The sequence below is a fragment of the Aquarana catesbeiana genome, linkage group LG05 (genome assembly GCF_042186555.1).
Source record: "Aquarana catesbeiana isolate 2022-GZ linkage group LG05, ASM4218655v1, whole genome shotgun sequence".
Taxonomy (NCBI): domain Eukaryota; kingdom Metazoa; phylum Chordata; class Amphibia; order Anura; family Ranidae; genus Aquarana; species Aquarana catesbeiana.
The window spans coordinates 6,622-19,121 of NC_133328.1; the positions used below are offsets into that span (position 1 = coordinate 6,622).

Consider the following 12,500-nt stretch of genomic DNA (forward strand, 5'->3'; position numbering starts at 1 on the left):
AGACTGTGATAGAGATCGGAGGGAGAAGGAAGGAGTTTTGCTCATTATTTGATAATATAATAATGGGGATGATTTGGATAAAGAATATTTATCAGATACGGAATCTTCTGAACACCAACAAAGAAGGAAATGTATTTGTTATACTGGGAGTCTGGATCTTCCAGCACCTGAAATTCCCACCGAGCTTCGCTATTGGTTAGTGATAAATATATAAATAATGTGTGTGTGGGGGGAGGGGGTGACATGCGTTGTGATATATATAATATACACACACATAGATATATATCACAATGCATGTCACCCCCTCCCCCACACACATATATATAATATACACACACACTAGGGCTGCAACTAACGATTATATTCATAATCGATTAGTTGGCTGATTATTGTTCAGATTAATCGATTAATGACCTTAAAAAGGAGTGATATATAATTTAGTTAATATGTAAAGTCTTATAAAAAAGGCCATTTATTCTGAAATCTCTCTATATAATGATAAATATAAAGAGGAGATCTCCGGGATACAAACGGAAGGAGACAACAGGAAGTGAGAGAAATCCTCCCAAAGTGACATCATCCCTGGGTGTCACCAGAACTAGTGTCCCCATTGGAGGATTTCCCCTCTAATTCCTGTTCTGGTGACAACCCAAAATCTGGAATGTTTCTTTCACTTTTGTTGGTAAATAGAGAGAATGAAGCTCCCTAAAGGGGGCGCAGACAGCAATAAAAACCTGACAGGGGTTCTAATCCCTCTCCACTCCATCTAACACCAACAATAAAAACATTTTCCTTTATTTATAATATAACATATGGGGGAGAAATGAAAAAAAAAATGATTTGGCAGTGAAAGTGGCAGTTAAAATGTGAGTGTGTGTAGGGGGAGGGGAGGGGGAGGGGTTACTTGGTTTGACAGTTAAAGGGTTGAAACAAATGAACAATATAGTTTGGTGGTGAAAGGGTTAAAAACTGAAAGAATTTGGCAGTTGAAGAGAATGAATCTTCCTAAAGGGGGCGCAGACAGCAATAAAAACCTGACAGGGGCTCTAATCCCTCTCCACTCCATCCAACACTAACAATAAACAAGTTTTCCTTTAGTGATAATTTTACATTTGGGCAAGAAATGTAAAAAACACATTTTGGTTTTGTCAGTAAAAGGGTTAAAAATGGGGGGAGGGGAGGGTATAAAAAAAGAAAAGAAGTTGGTTTGGCGCTGAAAGGGTTAAAAAAACATACAAAAATCTGTGTTTTGAAAAAAAATGGTTCATAGAAAGGGTTAAAAATGAAAAAAATTATGATTTTGTAGTGCAAGGGTTAAAAACAAAAGGGGGGGGGGGAATTGGTTTCATAAATGAAAGGGGAAACATTTGATTTGGCAGTGAAAGGGTTAAAAATGTAGAAATAATTGGTGTGTAATAATGATAAAATAAAAGAAAAGATTTGATGGAGGATTTCTAAGGCTCCATTCACAATGTTATAAGAATAGAGATCTTTATTTCAGCCATGGGACTGTAAGGGTTAAATCTCATTCACAATAACATGTTCTTCTAGGAGCCGTATATCCCTATTAGATCCGTATACTGATCCTACAGGCTGAATTCACAAAGCTCACAAATAAGGACGTGGCTCCTTTAAGAAAAATCGTCAGTTATTTTTCAAAAAAAAAAAAAAAGGTCACCTGACTGCACTCTGCGATCTGATTGGTCCCTTGATTCTCTGACTATGATGTCATAGGCTGAGTCTCTATATAGAAAGATGCAGGTCAGTGAGCTCTCAGAAGCTCAGATATCACTGACCAGTGAACAGGTGCTTCTACTTATCTCTCCTGAGATATTTCTTGCGATTTTATTAGATTTGATTTTGTTCGATTCAATTTCATTGCGATTTCTATTGTCATACATTTAAAGCGAGTTTCTTTATTCCTAATAATGAACCGATTTAAATGTAATCGGCTTCTTTCTCTGAAAAACACCAAAGAGAAAGCCAGCAAAGGAGGGGCAATGGTAGGAGGTATCAGTGACCAGCCTGCAGATACCCCAACCAAAAAGCCCCCCAAAATGAAGAGGATTGTGCGCGGCTGTTTCAGAGCCGTTGTTGGATGTTTCGGTTCTGGCTGTAAAGTCAATGAACATCATCGATATACAGACACCGAAATTGGTAAGTGTTATGGATAGTGATAGATACAAAAAGTACTCTGGATAAGTCACCTACACTCATCGATCAAATTATTGATTATTTGTTTTCATAGAATTATAGAACAGAAGGGATATTAAAGTGATTGATAAGCCACAATCTGATCTTTATATCATCTCCTCTGTCAGATAAAGCTCGGTGGGAATTTCAAACATTTATTTTATTTTTTATTTGGATTTCTTGTCCACTGCAGCAAAAAAAGCTTTTTATTAATGGGGGAGGGGAGGGGGAGGAGTCATACTGATCAGTTATCTCCCCCAAATCACAATGATTGCACATTCATAACTAATATCTCATCAATATCACCCCAATAATATATATATATATATAGATCACTCCAATAATCATAATAATATATATATAGATCACCCCAATAATTTAATAATTTAAATAAGTCTTTAGACAGGAAGGAATGGATGATATTATTATGGGATGGAGATATTACCATAGAAACGTCACATACACAATCCTTCCCATAGGAGGTCCAGTGCAGTCATGTCAGTTATTGTCATGGCAACGCAGCCCCAGCCAGCTGCTTCATTTGCATATAAGGAGTAAACAAGCCCATATAAGGCAGTAGGGGGAGGAGTCCAGTGATGACATCAGGCAGCAGCGGACTCCTGATGTGTATATAGATCACTACAATAATAATTATATATATCACCCCAATCATATATATATATATATATATATATATATATATATATATATATATATATATATATATATATATCACTCCAATAATATAATCAGCACATTGATTATCAGTGCAGCCCCCATGAGAGGTGCCCAACAACTGCCAGCAGTGCCCCCTCAAAGTCTCTCAGTGCCCATCACAGTCCCCACCACAGTGCCAATCAGTGCCCACCACAGTGCCAATCAGTGCCCACCACAGTGCCCATCAGTGCTGCCTATAAGTGCCCATTTAGTGCTGCCTATAAGTGTCCATCAGTGCTGCATATCAGTGCCAACTCATCAGTGCAGTGAAGGAGAAAACAACATTTTATGACAAAATAAGAAAAAAGTTTTTCTGTTCAAAAATTGGGTCTTTTTTAGCCCCCGAGGTGATGAAATACCAACAAAAGAAAGCTCTATTTGTGGGAAGAAAATGATAAAAATGTAGTTTGGGTACAGTGTTGTATGACCGCGTAATTGTCATTCAAAGTGTGAGAGCGCTGAAAGCGGAAAATTGTCCTGGGCAGGAAGGGGGGGAAGTGCCGGTATTGAAGTGGTGAATCTTCAACTGCCATAATGCTGCACATGTGATTCGTTATGACAGCAGCCATTGGATGGTTTGACAGTTTGGTTGAGAGCACAACCAATGTGACAGTTAGCATTCCCGACATGCCAGAAATAGAAATGTTTTTTGAAACTGTTAAATCGATGGGATTCCTTCCTCTTTAATACAAGTAGAAAGCGTTTTATTTATAAATAACGCACAGGCACGAGGATGCACTGATGAGTTGGCACTGATATGCAGCACTGATGGACACTTATAGGCAGCACTGATGGGCACTGATTGGCACTGTGGTGGGGACTGTGATGGGCACTGATTGGCACTGTGGTGGGCACTGATTGTCACTGTGGTGGGCACTGAGAGACTTTGAGGGGGCACTGCTGGCAGTTGTTGGGCACCTCTCATGGGGGCTGCACTAATAATCAATGTGCTGATTATCAGCACAGACCCCCCTCTGACAGAGAGAGCTGCCGATTGGCTCTCCCTGTCAGCGCGAACCGAGGAATGCCATTTCCCGGCACTTCCAGGTTCACGCGATGATCATGTGGTAAGAAGCCTCTGTCAGGACTCCGGTGTCAGGACTCTGCAGCCCTGATACATGGGAGTCAGCGCAGAGGGGGGAGGGTAGAAACTGGTAGGATCAGTCAGCTATTTCATACACAGCACAAGCACTGTGCTCTATAACAGGCTTTAAAGGAACAGGATCTTCTTTAATGGTGCAAAAAAACACACAAAAATATATTTTTTTATAAAAACATCGTTATTGGAGTCCAAAGTTTTAAAAGAAACGGGGGGACAATGAATGTTGTCCACATTTCATAAAGACAATTCAGTGCACATGTACAATATACACATAAAGTAGTTACTGTAACCAGCGTGATGCTTGTTGCTTGACATGTTTCACTTTTCAGCTTCTTCAGGAGCTTATAAAGCAATATGTAGCTACAAAAAGACAAATACAATCAAAATAAACAACAATAATTCCAAAAATTTGCATAAAGAATTTTTAGTAATTATGCATGACCGTAAATTAACATTTCTGTTATCAAAGTAAATGTGTATCAAACAGATATAACATAAATATGTTCAATGAATATTAGGGGTGCAACGGATCGTCATTGATCCGTGATCCATACGGATCAACCTCCGCGGATCGGGACACCCGCGATCCGCAGAACGCTCTGTGGCCTCGGCCATAGGAAAGGCCGCGGCTTCGGCCTAGCTCCGGAGCGGCGACCATCTTGGTACACCCGGCGGCCGTTTACCACGTGATCGCTCCGTCAAATGACGGAGCGATCACTTGTAACAAACCGGCGTTATGTCATGAGGCCGGTTCCTCTCTCCCCCCTGTGTACTGATCTGTACAGTGTAGGGGAGAGTTCGGATGGCAGCAGTGCCAATACTCTGCAATGCCCTGACAATACTCTGCCATACCCTGCCAATACCCTGCCAATACTCTTCCATACCCTGCCAATACTCTTCCATACCCTGCCAATACTCTGTCAATATACTCGCCAATACCCTGCAATACTCTGCCATACCCTGCTAATATATTACAGTGGGGGAGATTGTGGATATTACAGTGGGGCAGATTTTTTTTTGTTGATCCGAACCGTGACTCCTGATCCGAGGAACGATCCGAATCGTCAGTTTTTTGATCCGTTGCACCCCTAATGAATATCCATGAGGGTCAGCACTATACAGAGAAGCACACAACATGAACATAAAACTCACCATGTATATAGAATGTAATCAAGCTAATGCACACTAGTAAAGGGTCCAAAACTGATGTAAGAAGAGGTACCCAGGCCACCTACAGTGTCCCATCTGATAACAAATAGAGATCATGCACCCATCACCAAGACCAACATACACATAAGAAGGGCTTGAAGATCAAACCTACCAAGCGTATCCTCAAAACTCACCGTATCTGTCAGAACAAAGACATAGCGGCCACCAGGCCAGACGGGACTGGTGGCCCCAGCCACAGAGCCGGCCATGGAGCAGGAGGTGGCTGCTATGTCTTTGTTCTGACAGATACGGTGAGTTTTGAGGATACGCATGGTAGGTTTGATCTTCAGGCCCTTCTTATGTGTATGTTGGTCATGCTGATGGGTGTATGATCTCTATTTGTTATCAGATGGGACACTGTAGGTGTCCTGGGGGATGCTATTTATTAAATATGTCCGCATTCATCATCACGGGTGTTTAATAATAAGAAACAGAAGCACTGCAGATTACTCCACCGCACCCGAAAGTGAAGAATCAGACCCCTTTTTCATTTTAGTGAGTCGGCATAACTGCCAGGCAACCAAAATTTTTATATGAAGGCCATTAGTCACCCCTGTGTCCCTGTCATGTTGGGATTATTTATTGTCCCTTGCACTGGAATTTTGAACTTTTCTCTCCATAATTTTATGTTTTATATATATATATATATATAAATATATATATATATATATATATTGTAGGTGAAGGTGCTAAATCTGATTCTTTTTTATTGCAGATGTACGCGGTATTTACTGCAGACACAGCTCACAAGGCAGGACTACCCCAGTGAGCAAGACAGAATATGAAAGCTACATTGAGACTCCCCCAGCATGTGAAGTTCACAAGGAGTCCCCACCAGCATGTGACGTTCACACGGAGACTCCACCAGCATGTGACGTTCACACGGAGACTCCACCAGCATGTGAAGTTCACACGGAGACTCCACCAGCATGTGACGTTCACACGGAGACTCCACCAGCATGTGACGTTCACGCGGAGACTCCACCAGCATGTGACATTCACACGGAGACTCCACCAGCATGTGACGTTCACACGGAGCCTCCACCAGCATGTGACGTTCACACGGAGCCTCCACCAGCATGTGACGTTCACACGGAGACTCCACCAGCATGTGACGTTCACACGGAGACTCCACCAGCATGTGACGTTCACACGGAGACTCCACCAGCATGTGACGTTCACACGGAGACTCCACCAGCATGTGACGTTCACATGGAGACTCCACCAGCATGTGACGTTCACACGGAGACTCCACCAGCATGTGACGTTCACACGGATACTCCACCAGCATGTGACGTTCACAAGGATACTCCACCAGCATGTGACGTTCACAAGGATACTGCACCAGCATGTGACGTTCACATGGAGAATTCACCAGCATGTGACGTTCACACGGAGACTCCACCAGCATGTGACGTTCACACGGAGACTCCACCAGCATGTGACGTTCACACGGAGACTCCACCAGCATGTGACGTTCACAAGGATACTCCACCAGCATGTGACGTTCAAATTGAGACACCACCTGAATGTCACATTCATGTTGAGACTACAGCACAATGTGAGGTTCATGTTGAGAACCCACCAAAATACCAGGGCAGCCATTTGAATATCTCCTCCCATGAAGATGAGGGCAAGCTTAAAGAAAAGGATAGGCAGATCCTGGTGATAGGGGACTCTGTTATTAGAGGGACAGAGAGGGCAATCTGTCAGAATGACCGCGATCAACGAACAGTATATTGTTTCCCAGTGGCACGAGTTCGGGACATTGCAGATCGGATGGACGGATTGTTGGATGGGGCTGGGGAGGATCCAGTTGTCATGGTACATATTGGAACCAATGACAACATTAGAAGAAAATGGAGCACCCTACAAAATGATTTCAGGGACTTAGGGGCTATATTGAAGAAAAGGACCTCCAAGGCAGCATTTTCAGAAATACTGCCTGTACCTCGAGCCACACCAAGGAGGCAACAGGAGCTTAGGGAGCTTAGCAAGTGGCTGAAGAATTGGTGCAGGAAGGAGGGGTTTGGCTTCATGGAGACCTGGAATGACTTTTCAATTGGTCACTTGCTCTACAGCAGGGATGGACTGCACTTAAATGAGCAGGGTGCAGCTCTGTTGGGAAAGAAAATAACCAAAAGGGTGGAAAAAATGTTAAATCCACCACCAGCATGTGACCTTCACACGGAGACACCACCAGCATGTGACGTTCACACGAAGACACCATCAGCATGTGACGTTAACACGGAGACTTCACCAGCATGGGATGTTCACATGGAGATTCCACTAGCATGTGACGTTCACACGGAGACGCCACCAGCATGTGACGTTCACACGGAGACACCACCAGCTTGTGACGTTCACACAGAGCCTCCACCAGCATGTGTAGTTCACACGGAGACTCCACCAGCATGTGACATTCACACAGATACTCCACCAGCATGTGACATTCACACGGATACTCCACCAGCATGTGACATTCACATTGAGACACCACCTGAATGTCACATTCATGTTGAGACTACAGCACAATGTGAGGTTCATGTTGAGAACCCACCAAAATACCAGGGCAGCCATTTGAATATCTCCTCCCATGAAGATGAGGGCAAGCCTAAAGAAAAGGATAGGCAGATCCTGGTGGTAGGGGACTCTGTTATTAGAGGGACAGAGAGGGCAATCTGTCAGAATGACCGCGATCAACGATCAGTATATTGTTTCCCAGTCGCACGAGTTCGAGACATTGCAGATCGGATGGACGGATTGTTGGATGGGGCTGGGGAGGATCCAGTTGTCATGGTACATATTGGAACCAATGACAACATTAGAAGAAAATGGAGCACCCTACAAAATGATTTCAGGGACTTAGGGGCTATATTGAAGAAAAGGACCTCCAAGGCAGCATTTTCAGAAATACTGCCTGTACCTCGAGCCACACCAAGAAGGCAACAGGAGCTTAGAGAGCTTAGCAAGTGGCTGAAGAACTGGTGCAGGAAGGAGGGGTTTGGCTTTATGGAGACCTGGAATGACTTTTCAATTGGTCACTTGCTCTACAGCAGGGATGGACTGCACTTAAATGAGCAGGGTGCAGCTCTGTTGGGAAAGAAAATAACCAAGAGGGTGGAAAAAATGTTAAATCCACCACCAACATGTGACGTTCACACGAAGACTTCACCAGCATGGGATTTTCACATGGAGATTCCACTAGCATGTGACGTTCACACGGAGACGCCACCAGCACGTGACGTTCACATGGAGACGCCACCAGCTTGTGACATTCACACGGAGCCTCCACCAGCATGTGATGTTCACACGGATACTCCACCAGCATGTGACGTTCACACGGATACTCCACCAGCATGTGACATTCACACGGATACTCCACCAGCATGTGACATTCACATTGAGACACCACCTGAATGTCACATTCATGTTGAGACTACAGCACAATGTGAGGTTCATGTTGAGAACCCACCAAAATACCAGGGCAGCCATTTGAATATCTCCTCCCATGAAGATGAAGGCAAGCCTAAAGAAAAGGATAGGCAGATCCTGGTGGTAGGGGACTCTGTTATTAGAGGGACAGAGAGGGCAATCTGTCAGAATGACCGCAATCAACGAACAGTATATTGTTTCCCAGTCGCACGAGTTCGGGACATTGCAGATCAGATGGACGGATTGTTGGATGGGGCTGGGGAGGATCCAGTTGTCATGGTACATATTGGAACCAATGACAACATTAGAAGAAAATGGAGCACCCTACAAAATGATTTCAGGGACTTAGGGGCTATATTGAAGAAAAGGACCTCCAAGGCAGCATTTTCAGAAATATTGCCTGTACCTCGAGCCACACCAAGGAGGCAACAGGAGCTTAGGGAGCTTAGCAAGTGGCTGAAGAACTGGTGCAGGAAGGAGGGGTTTGGCTTCATGGAGACCTGGACTGACTTTTCAATGTGTCACTTGCTCTACAGCAGGGATGGACTGCACTTAAATGAGCAGGGTGCAGCTCTGTTGGGAAAGAAAATAACCAAAAGGGTGGAAAAAATGTTAAATCAACCACGTGTCATTCACATCGAGACTCCTCCAGCATGCAACGATTCTGTTGAGACTCAGGCAGAATGTAACTTTCCCACTAAGACACTGGCAGATTGTGGCGTTACCACTGAGACTCTGGCAGAATGTGACATTCATCAGCAGCTTCTGAATCACAGACTCAACTAAAAGTCTAAGAAACCCTCCCAGGGACCAGGTACGGCTTTACCAACACAGGTCCCTACACTGGTGGTGGCTGCCACTCCAGTATCCAGAGGACCTTCCCATCAGCCCTCTATTTCCCTTTTTGGAGCTTCTGAATCACCAACTATGAATGTAAATGGACAAACAAGACAATTGGCTGTTCCTAGAAGAAGACTCAACAAAAAGTCTGAGGAAGCCTCCCTGGGACCAGGTACGGCTGTACCAACACAGGTCCCTACACTGGTGCGAGCTGCCACTCCAGCAACCGGAGGGTCTTCCCATCAGCCCTCTATTTACCTTTCTGCAGCTTCTGCAGAAGCCTTAAGGTTCGACAATACGTCGCCAAAACATAATCACCTGAAGAACAAGGGGGAGTATGGAAGAGGGAGAGAGGGAGGAAAAGGGGGGAGGAAAGGTTGGAGAAAGAAGGGAGTGAGGGTTGGGGGGAACCCCCACACCCCTTCCTTACCCCTAACCTCCCCCCCTCCTTTCCTCCCTCTCTCCCTCTTCCATACTCCCCCTCAGGCGTGTGTTGGACCGGCTAAGGGGAGGTTGGAGGCCGGTATTCTTTGGGTGTGTTTTGGAGTGTTATATACATAGATTGCAGTTTAGGATAAGTTTGGATTTCTTCTGGAGGCGCTTTGAGTGGACATAATTGATGAACTCCGTTCAGCGGGGGCGGGCCTTGGAGAACAGAGGCCGCATACAGGCAGCACAGAGGCTTAGGGGTTAGCCTTGCAGCACTGGGGTCCATGGTTCAAATCCTGACCAGGACACTATCTGCATGGAGTTTGCATGTTCTCCCTGTGCTTGCGTGGGTTTCCTCCGGGTACTCCGGTTTTCTCCCACACTACAAAGACATGCTACCTTGCGTTGGTGGTGCAGTGGTGAGCATAGCTGCCTTTCAAGCAGCTGACCCGGGTTCGATTCCCGGCCAACGCCTTCTCCAATACTTGGAGTCCTCAGAGAGAAAAGCGCTATACAAGGGTGGAATGAAGAATGAAGTGAATGTGTGGAATGTTTGAGGAAGAAAATGTCCCCCCAGAATCTATAGAAGGTGAACCCAGCAACTGATAGAAGATGCTTAGGCTGCGATCACACCTAGGCCTTCCGGATCGCGGGCGGAATTACTGCGATTCCAGATTGTGATCCAGTTATTTTCAATGGCACCCCAATCATGGGACAATATTGTCACCTGACAAATCACACAAAAAAATTGCGGGACGCCTATTTCCCATAGGCCGTCAGGCAACAATCGCGGCAAAATCACGCCTCAATTGGGATGATATTGAAAGTAAAGGGATCGCAAGCGTGTGCTGCATTTTTGCACCGATTCGGGAATCCGGAACACCTAGGTGTGACCAAATCCTCGCCGTGTCCATCATACGACAAGAACTTCCTGCACAGACGTCCCCCCAACATGAATAATACACCTATACCCCCCCAACATGAATATTACACCCATACTCCCCCATCAGGAATATTACACCGACAAGCCCCAACATGAATATTACACCCATACCCACCCAACATGAATATTACACCGACACCCTCCCAGCAGGAATATTACACACATACCCCCCCAGCAGGAATATTACACCCATACCCCCCCAACATGAATATTACACCCATACCCCCCAGCAGGAATATTACACCGACACCCCCCATCCTGACACTGACGTCCCCCCAGGAATATTACACCGACACCCCCCATCCTCACACTGACGTCCCCCCAGGAATATTACACCGACACCCCCCAGGAATATTACACCGACACCCCCCATCCTGACGTCCCCCCAGGAATATTACACTGACACACCCCATCCTGACACTGACATCCCCCCAGCAGGAATAAGAAAATAAGGATGATCCTCAGCTCCATCTAGTGGTCATAATGCAGTACATGTATGACAGGAAGCTACACAGACCAATAGGGTGGTTAGAGGGTTGGAAAGGGGAGGCCACGACGTGTCCATGCCCAGTAAGTGCCAAAATATTTCCTCTGCTCGGGGGTCCACACTTAAGGCAAGGTGATTTCCATTCTAGCAGCAGCTTTGATAGAAAATAAAGTGTGTGGCTGTGGTGAAGCAGGGGCTGTTATCTGCTAGTACTTACCCTTGGAGGATCTTCGGCAGGCTTTGGCACACAGCTCTCTTTGTTGCTCCACTTCATCTTTCTCTTGATATTCACTTAACAAGGAGTTGAGGTATTCTTCCTGTGACAAGAGGAAGGGAAGACGTAAGAGTCCCTATCCTGGACAAGAAGAGCTCAGCAATCAAGGCTTCATAGCAGGACTCCATGCAGACCTTAAAGTGGACCTCTCAGCAACTTTACAAGTCTGCATGAAGAAATAGAATATACCGTATTCTTCTATCCCTTCTACAAGTGCAAAAATGTCACTTTTCATCCTGCCGGAAATATACAGAGCTCAGAACTTTCTGCTCTTGTTGTCTCTGGACTATTTTCAGTCCCAGTTCTCTATGTGGACTACAAAACATCACCTCACTATGTTATAGACAGGGGGGAGTATTCTGTAGTCCAAACACACTTTCTGTCCTACGGTGACAACGTCTCCATAGATTCAGTACAGTGAGTGTTGTCACCCTAGAACAGGAAGTTACTGGCAGGATCAAAGACAAAAAGAAAAGAAAACGAATGCAGCCACCATATCTAAGGACTGGTCAGCTGAAGTATAGTACATTTTTGTATTTCGGATTCCCCCATAAATCAGTTGGCCTCATCCGTGTACCCCCACAAATCACTTGCCCCATCAGAGTACATATATAGATCAGTTGCCCCATTACAGTGTCCCCATAGATTAATTGCCCCATCAAACTGCCCCCATAGATTAGTTGCCTCATCATCGTGCCCCCATAGATTAGTTTCCTCCATCACAGAGCTCAGTGTACTTGCAGGAGAACTCCCTATAGCCTGGCAGGCAGAAGGTGGGAGCTGGCAGGAGAAATGTGCTGCAGGGCACACAGCAGGCACGTGACGTCATTGGTTGCTAGGCATGCCGGCATCTCTAGCAACCAATGACTGC

At 45.2% G+C, this 12,500-nt stretch overlaps 1 long non-coding RNA gene and 1 other non-coding gene across 2 annotated transcripts; one reads left to right on the forward strand and one right to left on the reverse strand.

Annotated features, from left to right (window-relative positions):
* Positions 1-4,119: 4,119 nt before the first annotated feature.
* Positions 4,120-11,688, reverse strand: LOC141145757 (uncharacterized). The gene is made up of 2 exons (XR_012244627.1): positions 11,573-11,688; positions 4,120-4,372 (listed from the first exon to the last, which is right to left on the reverse strand). It is a non-coding gene; the product is annotated as an uncharacterized lncRNA (long non-coding RNA).
* TRNAE-UUC (transfer RNA glutamic acid (anticodon UUC)) lies at positions 10,328-10,399 on the forward strand. The gene has a single exon. It is a non-coding gene; the product is annotated as a tRNA-Glu (tRNA).
* Positions 11,689-12,500: the final 812 nt, after the last annotated feature.